Source organism: Rhipicephalus sanguineus, chromosome 3 (assembly GCF_013339695.2).
Source record: "Rhipicephalus sanguineus isolate Rsan-2018 chromosome 3, BIME_Rsan_1.4, whole genome shotgun sequence".
Lineage (NCBI taxonomy): Eukaryota > Metazoa > Arthropoda > Arachnida > Ixodida > Ixodidae > Rhipicephalus > Rhipicephalus sanguineus.
Genome location: NC_051178.1, coordinates 227357183 through 227368409, shown reverse-complemented (window position 1 = coordinate 227368409; position 11227 = coordinate 227357183).

Below are 11227 nucleotides of genomic sequence, written 5' to 3'. Positions count from 1 at the left end.
CTGTCCCAGCAAAATGCACGGTCCTGGTGACAAACAGGGATCGCTCGTCTATACAGCTTAGCTGGTTTACTGCAACTAAAAGCTACGGTAACGCTGTCTTAATTGAACTGGCTAGCAAGAGCCTTCTCGATGCTGTTTATGCGAAGTAATTTCACCTTGGTGGAACGTCACAAGAGTAAGTGGCACATAATAATGAGTGCGAGAACACAGTAACAGGTTGTGCAACGGCTACCAGGTATGCCCATTCGTGGAAACTGTGGGCTCTTCCCCCAAATGAACCAGTTGGAAATAACCGTTTTGCATGAATAAACTTAAGTTGGTTGCTGGCATACATAACATTGTTACTCTGCATTTCCATCTCAATTACCTAGCGCTCATTGTTTCCCTTCGACATGACTAGCTCAAAACAAGATTCTTCTTCATTAAATGGAACTTTGTACATTACCTTTACGTTGGCTACAGATGCTTATTTCTTCTGCCTGAATAAGCACCTCGTATAGCATACTTGCCTCAGCCACCTTCTGGACTGCATGGTCAGCACTCCACTGTTTGTTGTGGCACCGCTGTTTGCTACCTGCAGTACGTTGCAAAAAACTTCAGCATTAAAAAACAAAAGGTTAAGAAAAGCCGAACCAGGTGTGCCAGCAGCACCTTGCCCTTTGAGGAGGGAGGAAGAGCTCTGATAAATGGCTAATTCAAGACAAGCGTTGTTCTTCACAAGCTATTATTATGCGATGAGAGGTGGGACTTCTAAAAGCAATTGAAAATTCAGCTGAAAGTACGGCTTGTCAAATTAGGTCAACGTGCATAAAGGATAAAAATGGGGCAAACCAACTGAACAAAATACAATGTCATGCTGCAGAAATTGCATTTTTAGCAAATCTATGTTATCTATTGCTTGAAAGATGATAAGCAATGTCCAAGAATGCTAACCTAACGCTTTTGAGGGTCACGTTACTTAATGACAAATAAAATGCACGCCTAAAGAAAACATCCCTAAATACACTTTATTTCTCCCACTGTACCAATTCACGATTCACACGGTGGCTGATGATTATTCCTTCAGAGCTCGTGCGAACGAAATGGATGTTGAAGCTTCGGTTTCACGGCGTTACTCCAAGTAATTTGTCAAGAGACATGCATAAAACGCATGACAATGGTGAGCCTGACAAAAATGTTGTCTCCTTTCAGCAAATATTAGCGTAGAGCAGTGCGTGCAAGCGAGCTAATTACCAAAACTTTATAACACTACCGACTACGTTCTTGACAAATGTCATGCGCGAGCACAATCCTCACAACTACAACCGCATACACTACCAACACGTTATGCGATTTTCTTCGGCGACAAGGCGTACTACAATAACAATAACTCACAATGTACGAAGCGTAACGTTCACTTACCTCTGGCAATAAAAAATACGCTGGCAGCGTACACTGCTGGATGACCGCCGGTTTCAATGGTGCGCCAAGCGAGGAATCGCCGAGCTACCGGCCGTCCCCGAGCGTCAAGGCATTTTCCAGGGCCACAGAACGCGTCGTCGACAAAGGATTGCGGCGCTGCTACTCACTGACGTGCGGAAACATTTGAAGAAGGTGTTCTTCAAAACTATGAATCGCGTCCGTCGGTCACACCGAACAAAGCAGTCGCAGAGATTGAAGTCGCACGGTCGGCATCTGGTGACTATTTGCCTGGTGCCGCGTATAGTTGCGCTTACGTCAGTAACCACGAAATACAACACACAATACACACAATGCGAGGCAGCGCGTTAAAAGTCGACCGCACAAACTCGGCACGACGATCACACGAACGCAGAACTATACGGGCTAGGAAGGCATCCTTAGTGTCGTGAGCACGCCTGCCAGGTGGAAAGATTGTGCGATCCAGCGTGCAGACGGCGCTGCCGCTCGCTGGCGTGCTTTCGCGCGTGTGAGCCTGCGCTCTGTGGAGTTTCCCGTTGAAACCAAGCTTTGTAGTTGCGGTATAAGCTCGTTGTGTAGGCCACACATGGCGCTGATAAATTGTAAAACAAAGAAAAGAAAACTCTGGAGACTATGCGGGCAGATTAGCTTCTTCTGAACGGCACATGCTGGCGTAGAGAGCAAACATGTAGGGGATTCGGGGTTTCCGTTCTAGTTGATTAACATTCTTTTTCACGCAGCAATGTTTGAGTACAATGACTGAAATATTCATTGACAATTATAGCGGTTACATCAAGAACAAAAATAAAATGAACAGTGAATGAGACGCAAAGACAGATATTTTCGCGCAGAATGTGAGTAAACAGTGAAAGGAAAAGATAGGTGCATATAAAAAAGAAAAATAATTAATTAAAATAAGAATCAGAGAACACTCAAATGAAATTTATGTACACATGAGGGACCTCCCTTGATGTTTCACGCCCACTCTTGCAGGCATACTGGATCCGTAGAAGCTCTGAATGAGAATCGATGTCTTTTCATTGCATGAGTTCTTTTGCATAACGTCATGGAACAGGTTGTCTTTTTCTTTTTAGGCATGTTGCGTTGGAGAGGCTAGAAAGATTTGCAGTCGCACGCGAGCATGCACGAACCTCTCAAGACGCAGCTCGGAATGAAATTGCAACAACCACGAAAATTCCAGGGTCGGATCTAAGAGAAACAGGATACCGGTGCCCTTACCCCCTCCCCCTTTTAATTTTCGACGACCGTAGCGGCGGCCGCTACGGGTCGCTGCGAGCGCCTGCACCCTAAAGCTTTACTGCACCCTAGAGTTACTGTAAATGTTACTTTTATGTGGCGGAGTTGCTCGTCTGTTTTCGAAACGCCGCTAGCAATCGCGCACTGCAGAGAAGCTGACGCGCAGGCGGCCGCCGCTGCAGCGAACCGGTTTGTACTACCGTGTCACAGTCCCGAAAGGAGGCTTTCATAAAGGGACGCTTTTCACCAATACGAAGCAGCGCCGCATGTTCCTTGTGTCCTTGTCTATTAGGCACCGTAGAACGCCGCACAGAAGCCTTCGCGGTAGGGATGTCCGAAAAGCAAATTTTAGGTTCGAAGCGAACAGTGATTACGTCGAATAATTTTGAATCGAATAGTTCGAATAGTATGTATCACACATTATATAAAAAAAAATTAGCATAAATATTGTCGAGGCCCAGCTAACCTGCACAGCGTTTTTTTTTAATTGAAACGAGGCATGTGCGACTGTCATTCTTTTTGCTGCAAGTAAACGCTACTAAACGAAGCGCTGCGCTACTAAACGCTACGTTTAGTAGCGTTTAGTAGCATCAAATAGTAGCAGAATTTCAATTTCATTAAGATGGAAGTTATAACCGATAAAATACGTCGCACTTTAAAAATTACTATACATATAACAGATTATAACATATAAGCCCGTATAACAAGCTTTTAAACTTAAAAAATGATCAGGGGCGTAGCCAAGAGGAAGGTTGGGGGTTTCAACCCCCCCCCCCCCTCGAAATTTTTCAATTTTGCTTGCGCATATATTCACGCACAAATACAAACACACGCACGAACATACATAAAGTATGGTTGAACCCCCCCTCCCCGAAAAAGATTTCTGGTTACGCCCCTGAAAATGATTAATCTATGTCGGAGTAATATGTTAGTTTAACCTTGAAGTGGGGCTTCGCGCATTGCGCAATTTTGTTGGTTAGGTGCTTTCACGGCATTGCACTTTCAGGCTGCAGTGAAACCACCTTCACAGGTGGGTTACATGCCGTCCGATATACGCCTATTCGTTCATTATGAATACTTTGAAATTTCGGAACCTTAAATTCGTGTCGAAGCGAATTCGAATACTATAATATTCCTTCGAACATTCCTAGTGCTCGAATATTCGCACATGCCTACTTCGCGGCAAACAGACGCAGACAGTCTGCCAGTATGTCAGGACGGCAGCAAAATATTGTCTACCCTCGTTGCTCGCGAGGGTAACATGCACAAAACAACAAATTTAACCACTCTCGGTTGACCTGAAAAAAAGGTTAAAGATTTAAACCGCTCACATAGAGAACAGTGGTAGTTGCACGCTCCCCAGGCGTTCTGTAAACGCATCGTGTCTGAAGAAAAAAAGATCACAGTTTCACCGCAAGCGCGAAGCAATGAATGCGAAGGCAACAAATTGTAATGTTTACGAAGGAAGGCTGGTAGCTAACTCTTTTGGATCCGATCTCGCGTAACTATACAAAACGTTGGTGTAAGAGAATACGGCCGCTCCAGGGAGAGGTGCGCTTTTCGCAGTCTCTTCGCGTTGAGAGCGCGCGTAAAAGAGTATACGAGCCGTTTGCTGATGCCTGCGAGATAGCGAGCGCGCAAGCGATCGTGAACGCGCTTTTAGGATCAAAGTTCGCAGTTGCTGCTCAAGCACAAGCACCCCCCCCCCCCTCGCATCCCTCCATGCTCATTCAAGACGGGCGGGGCGTTTCGTTTCTGCTTGAGCAGCATCGACGGCAGGTCTAACACGCGGGGGGATGTTATCGCATGCGCCCTCCGAGTGACGCAGATAGGCCAGCTCGTTTGATCTCTGCATCAGCCGCTATCGTCGCCGCTGCTCGCGAGCTTTTACTCACGGGTAGAACCTACGATGCGCGGTGGGATGTTATCAATTTGGACTTTATACTGAACATGACGGTGACGACAAAAACCCGTCGAGAGTGCCGATGTAATTGCTATCGCAAGAAAAGTAGCCACGTGACGGTCTTTGGTTGGAAAATAACTTAACAGCGCAGTCAACTTTAAGACTTTTCGACTTTAGGACTTTTAGGACTTTCTTTTTCTTTAGGACTCTAGAACACTCTCTCCCTAAATAAAAATAAAGCAATATGTCCGTTGGCAGTTACGAACATGTACTCCCTATTTCCATATAATGAGAGCCATCTGTAAGTTCTACGTAGATCTTGTTCGTGGATCTGAAGGAATCTGAAGGACAGTTTTTGCAGTGTACGACTTGCGGAGCCGTCTCTAATTCCTCGACAGAGAAGTGTTCGTTCATTGCTGAATCTTGCACGAAAAGACTCGATACTGCTGCAGATCCTGTGATAACACTAAGTCGTCCGCAATCAGGTTACATGAACCTTCTGCAAGTTTAACTTGTCGATGGCGTTTGCGGGCAACGATAGCCTTGAAAGGGAAGCGTTGCTGAAGAGAAGAGTAAATGCCCTGGAGAATTTTCTATTTGCGGAGAACGGTTTTCTGGGGGCTCAAATAGTCAGAGGAGCGTTTCCCGTCTGGCCACGAGAAGGGAGAGGGGGCGGTCCACGTGTGCACTCGTAAGTGAGCGAGAGGTACGAAAAGTAATATACTGTAGCATAATGCTACACCATAATGGTAACCATAATGGTACACAAAGTAAATTTGTCATTGTTTTGGTCAAAATTTCAAAACTTCATGACAGCATTACTCTACATGTCTAGAACGTAGAACTACATATAGCCTCTAATTAGGGCTACCCGCCATAGTGGTCTAGTGGTTATGGTGCTCGACTACTGGCCCTAAGGTCGCAGGATCGAATCCCGGCCGCGGCGGCCGCAGCTTCGATGGTGACCAAAATGGTTCAGGCCCCAGTACTCATATTTAGTTGCACGTTGAAGAACCCCAGGCGGTCGAAATTTCCGGATCCATCCACTACGGCATCGCTCATAATGATATCGTGGTTTTGAGACGTTCAACCCCAACAATTATTATTATTATCTAATTAGGGCTGCTGTGGTATGCAGCCTACGAAAGGAAAATTGAGCGCTCTCCTCCCCCGCCTATGCCCGCCTCCATGATTCCCATCTTTTATCGCACATATATACCAAAGCCATGCGCACGCGTGTTCAACATTACCGCCATTGTTACTCGATGATTGAATAGATTATTACCCCCCCCCCACTAATTTCTTTTTTCGAAACATGTCTTGTACGTATAAGTCCTTTTCATACGCTATCATACTTTTGAAATATATTTATTTCGAAGCCTTCGTTTGAGGGCGGTCTCCGAGGAGCAGGCGTCACACTTGGTCAGTACAAGCGGGAAGTGGAAAAGCATACAGATGTACTACAGCCGCAAGCAGATTGGAATTCACGCCTTCGACGGCCGCCTATTTCTTCAAGGAGTTTGACCAATCAAAAAGGGCCACTGCCGTTTGAACCGCCCCATTCCTCCATTTCACAAGGAATTTGTACTAGCTGTTCCTTTTTGCGTCGGCCTATTCCTGATCAAGGTAAACGTAGAGAGCACTTCTACAAGAGGAAATAGGGAAAAAAAGTATTGTGATGCGGCACATCACTTTATCTTCCTCTCCATATTTTTTTTGTTGTATTTATCGTATAAAAACGTAGACTGCTCGAGCCCACCTCTCCAGATAGAGTGAATGCTATTAAAACGAGATTACCGAAAACGAATTACGGATGCCACGTTCCGAATCATCGGCAGCTTACGCCTTTGTGCGAGAGCGACATTTTCCGATGCCATTTCCGGCTTATCCCTCAGAACTTCCTGCCATTAGTCATTACTTTTTTTCATTTTAGGTCTTTCTAAAAAAAAACGCCATCCGAAATCTCTCCATTCATCGCCACATATCGTCGCCGATTGGGGAAAAAAAGAGAACCGTTACGCATAAGTACAAAATGAAAAGTGCGACAATTTTCTTTTTTTCAGTCTAACACTTCAAAATACTTCACTGCCATCTCCCTCTCTTCGTTTAAAAAGTGCAATCATTCTATTAAAACATAAACAGCATAAAGCGTGGTCCGCGCTCACACCTTCACCACCTTCCACATCTCGTTCGCACACACATAGCACTCCTGCATTTTCTTGCCCTAGATTCCTGTGATTCTGCGACCTTGTGCTGAATGCACATTTTGCAAAAGCGGAAGCAGCAGCTGCGACCATCTTTTTCTTCCTCCTAAAATCCATTCGCGCGCGCAAGCATTTTTTCGCTCGACCGAATCGTCTCTCGCAATGAAGCCCAGGCTAGAGCACGAATATCCAGATCCTTCCTGCATTTGCTTTCTGCCAGACACTGTTTTATTATTTTTATCCTGTGTGGCAGCTTTTATAAATCGGTCGTTCTCACGACAATGCAAAGCCTGGTACGTTCTCACAATCAAATGGCTTATTTAAGCGTTGCAATGTCGGGATTTCCTCCTTTGAAAGCGTTTCGATTCGCAGCATTAGCGTTGAAAGGCGGGATGAAGAAGGGGAAAAAAAAAAAGACGAAAACGTCCGGACGTGCATGAGAATGGAGTTTGGCATGGACGTCTTATAGATGGTTCTTTCCTTTATATTCTTGTGCATTGTTGCTTTCCCCTTTCGTTCTTGTGGTTTCGGCATGGTCAACCGCGAACGCTTTTTTGTTGTTGTTGTTGACGTTACTTTTCGTTCGCGTTTGCTGAGCGTTATTGTATGCTTCTTTCATCTGCTACGATTCCAATGGAAACTTTGGTATATGGAGAACGTCACGTGCGATGCGAATGTGTGTACGTCGAGTAAGCACCATGCAGATAAGCGTCGCATAAAGTTTAGTTATCAGTGCCTGCGAGCTACTATGGGATCCTTTATCTTGTCATTATATTTACTTTTGTTCAAAGCAGTAGTATCACTGACAATGACACTATAGTTTTCTGCCCCAAGAATGGGTGGTCTAACTAACACATCTTCAATCTGTCATAAGCTTTCACCAGTCGGACGTGGGTCACATTGTACGATAAAGGAATATCGTTTCTTTTAATAACATTAAAGGAACTGTCTACCGCTCGGAAAAATGTCTTTGATTTGGCGGCAATGAGAAGGTTGTTTGTCACATCGGCGGCAACGAGCAAGCTTTTGTCCATTAAAAAAGAAAAATATATTTTTAATTTGGCTCTGAAAGTCGTGAAAATATGACCGCTAGCGTCACCCGACGGTAATGTGGTTCAAGCTATTGATAGGAGCAAATAACTCCCGCAGGCAGGCACATTTTGCTTGCAAACAAATATTTGTAGCTTAAAATTGCATTTTATGCACTTTTGGTAGCCTGCCTTGGCGTCAGAGAGTAATTTTAGCTTTTTTTTTTCTCTTTCTCTCTCTCGCGTTGAAAGAGACACTCGGTAGCGCTGCTGGCGCCGCGTTCGCCTGCCTGCCTACGGCTACGGCGGAGAAACGCGAGCCACACGAGCACGGCGTGCGGCGTCACTGAGAAAAAAAAAAGAAAAAAAGAAAACGTCATGAGCGAATAGAAGCGCGACTGACCTAACAGAATTTTCAAACCATGACCATCAGTTCTCTTTTGCAAAAGTGTGCACCATTATTCACCGACGCTAATGTCACTTCGCCACACGGTCAACCCTATTGGCCGCGAGATCGAGCGGAGTCGCCACCTGGCGGCTACTGGCTGAAGCGCGTCTAGTGTGGATTGCTCCCTGCGTCGTCTGCTAGCCACGTCGTGTTTTTATGTGCGCGCACGTCCTGCACGTTCTCAAAAGGGCGGTTTGTTCTGTTATGTTAGCGCGATTTTAACTGCTCTACGTATACCGAACATGGGGTACAGAAGCAAATGGGCTTTCTCGGCTGCATGAGCATTGTAATAAGATCAGTGAGTGCGACTTTCGAGAGGGCTGTGTATTGGTGTCGTACCATTCGTTCGCCAGAATCATCATTTTCAGTGCTGATGCCGCTTTCTGGTTCAAGCACATCGTAAAGTGCGCTTGGCATCACCCCAAACATGAGGAGCATTAAATTGTGTGTGAATGCAGCGTTTTAGCGACTCCGCGGTAAACAAAAACGAGGCTCATGCACTTTCGCGTTGTTGTTAGGTGTATAAATGCGGCACTGTAGTTCATGATGGGCTTTAGTTGCGCTTAAGATGACCTTTTATATCTTAGGTCGTGGTCCCGCTACAGCGAAATATTTCTATCGAGTGAAGTCTGAGACTCAAAAAAACAGACAATGGAATGACATGGCAAAAACGAGGCTCATGCACTTTCGCGTTGTTGTTAGGTGTATAACTGCGGCACTGTAGTTCATAATGAGCTTTAGTTGCGCTTAAGATGTCCTTTTATCTTACGGTCGTGGTCCCGCTACAGCGAAATATTTCTATCGAGTGAAGTCTGAGACTAAAAAAAAACAGACACTGGAATGACATGGCAGTGATAAAGTCTGAGACTCAAAAAAAAACAGACAATGGAATGACATGGCAAAAACGAGGCTCATGCACTTTCGCGTTGTTTAGGTGTATAACTGCGGCACTGTAGTTCATGATGAGCTTTAGTTGCGCTTAAGATGTCCTTTTATCTTACGGTCGTGGTCCCGCTACAGCGAAATATTTCTATCGAGTGAAGTCTGAGACTCAAAAAAACAGACAATGGAATGACACGGCAGTGATAAAGTCTGAGACTCAAAAAAAAAACAGACAATGGAATGACATGGCAGTGATAAAACGGTGTTGCTGCGCGCAATTAGAACTTGGGGCGAAATTTATGCAGAAGCACCCGTGTTCTTAGCCCGACGACGTGCCTTACATTTATGTCGTATAATTTCACGCAAAACTTCATCCCTTTTTTTTTCACATTATCTTGAGCGTTTGTGTGGAGTTGTTATAAATTGATGGAAGGCAGCGGACACTATAATTTTGAAAGAGAAAAAAAATTCGGCAGATCCCACGCACTGTGGGAATCGATGTAATGCGAAGCAGCCAGCAAGGAGCTGCATACATCGCCTTGTTTGTCTTTGAGCCAAATGAAATCATTCATGCCATGGCATCTAGTCCACTATATATCGCATGTTTGCCATGCACGCATGCATGCACAATCTAGTGTACACCATGCCAATGAAACGCATATTCTGGTATATAAATGCATGACGTGTCGTTTATGTTCATCACGCACTCGTGTCATGCCATACCAATTTTGGTATATATCACGTTAACAAAACGGCCGGAAACGCACCATGACAGTGGCATGTAAATGATACCGTACATGACATGCATAACACGATTATTCGCATGTTAAGACCTCTCATTTATTTTCGTCATACAGTCACATCGCGCAATACCAATTTTGGTGTATATCAAAGGAGCAAAATGGCCGCGAGTGCACCATGAGTAGAGCATTTAAATCATGCCATACATGACATGAATATTATAGTTCTTCATGTTACCACCTGTCACTAATGTTCATCAAACAGTCACATCGCGCAATATCAGTTTTGGTGTATATCAAGCTATCGAAACGGCCGCGAATGCACCGTGAGCGTGGCATGTAAGTCATGACATACATGGCATGCATGTCATAGTTTTCATGTTACCATCTGTTATTCATGTTCTTCATACAGTCACATCGCGCAATACCAATTTTGGTGCATATCAATCTAGCGAAACGGCCACGAGTGCGCCATGACCATGGCATGTAAATCATGACGTACATTTCATGCATGTCATGATTATCATGTTACCACTTTTCATATACGTTCGTCATACAGTGGCGTCGCGCAATACCAATTTTGGTGTATACCAAGCTAGCGAAACGGCCGGGAATGCCCAATGAGCGCGGCATGTAAATCATGACATACATAACCTGCATGTCATGATTTCCATGTTACCACCTCTCATTTACGTTCTTCATGCAGTCGCGTCGCGCAATACCAATTTTGGTGTGTCAAGCAAGCGAAACGGCACGAGTGCGTCATGAGCATGACATGTAAATCATGTCGTGCATGTCATGCATGTCATGATTTTCATGTTACCACGTCTCATTTACCGTCGTCGTACAGTCGCTTCGCACAATAGCAATTTTGGTGTACATCGAGCTAGCGAAGCGGCCGCGAATGCAACATGAGCGTGGCAATTAAATCATGACATACATGACATGCATGTCATGGTTTTCATCTTACCAACTGTCATTCATGTTCTTCATACATTCACATCGCGCAATACCAATATTGGTTTATATCAATCTACTGAAACTTCCGCTAGCGCATCATGAGTGTGGCATGTAAATCAGGTCGTACATGACTTGCATGTCATGATTCTTATGTTACCACGTCTCATTTACGTTCGTCATACAGTCGTGTCGCGTAACACCAATTTTGGTGTATATCACGCAAGCGAAACGGACGCGAATGCACCATGAGCGTGGCATGTAAATCATGACATACATGACATGCATGTCATGGTTTTCATCTTACCAACTGTCATTCATGTTCTTCATACAGTCACATCGTGCAATACAAATTTTGGTGTATATCAATCTACTGAAACTGCCGCTAG